Source organism: Helianthus annuus, chromosome 9 (assembly GCF_002127325.2).
Source record: "Helianthus annuus cultivar XRQ/B chromosome 9, HanXRQr2.0-SUNRISE, whole genome shotgun sequence".
Taxonomy (NCBI): domain Eukaryota; kingdom Viridiplantae; phylum Streptophyta; class Magnoliopsida; order Asterales; family Asteraceae; genus Helianthus; species Helianthus annuus.
Window position 1 is genome coordinate 9394496 of NC_035441.2, and position 814 is coordinate 9395309.

Below are 814 nucleotides of genomic sequence, written 5' to 3' on the forward strand. Positions count from 1 at the left end.
CAGTTCCAATAAAGACATAAAAGAACCACTAGAAGAACTCGAACGCTTTCTCAGAAAAAGGTTAAAAGCCAAAAACCAAGAGAAGGTTTCGGGTGATCCACCTCCAATGGCGGACCAACGTACCCTTATGGACTATCTACGACCCACCGTAGGTAATCTAGGCGCCGCTATCAATGCTCCGAATGTCGAAGCTAATAACTTCGAACTCCGGCCGCATTTGATACAAATGCTCCAAAACTCCGCAACCTTCCATGGGCTTGCGGACGAGGATCCCCATCTACATATCACTAATTTCTTGGAAATATGTGATACCTTTCGGATCAATGGAGCATCAAACGACTACATCCGCCTCCGTATGTTTCCCTTCTCACTAAAAGACCGAGCGAAAGTTTGGCTCAACGCCCTCCCAGCTAGATCGGTAAACACCTGGGATGAACTAGCCCAAAAATTTCTATATAAGTATTTCCCTCCCGCTAAAACTGCTAAATTAATGACTGAAATTAATACATATTCACAAGAGGACGGGGAATCCTTATATGAAACTTGGGAAAGGTTCAAGGAGCTATTACGCAAGTGTCCACATCACGGCCTTGCAATATGGCAACAAGTATCCACTTTCTATAATGGATTGTTGCCACACACTAGGCAGACACTTGATTCTAGCTCCGGGGACTTTTAGGTAATCGACGCCCACATGAAATATATAGAGGAAATTGCTCAAACCAATTTTCAATGGCACACCCCTTGGGGGAATAAGTCTATCGCCCCGGGCGCCCATAAGGTCGATGAAAGCACTTCTTTACAAGACCAAATC

General features: G+C 44.7%; 1 non-coding gene across 1 annotated transcript; it reads right to left on the minus strand.

Annotated features, from left to right (window-relative positions):
- Positions 1 to 484: 484 nt before the first annotated feature.
- On the minus strand, positions 485 to 591 carry LOC118482409. Its single transcript, XR_004868449.1, has one exon. It is a non-coding gene; the product is annotated as a small nucleolar RNA R71 (small nucleolar RNA).
- Between the last annotated feature and the right edge of the window lie 223 nt (positions 592 to 814).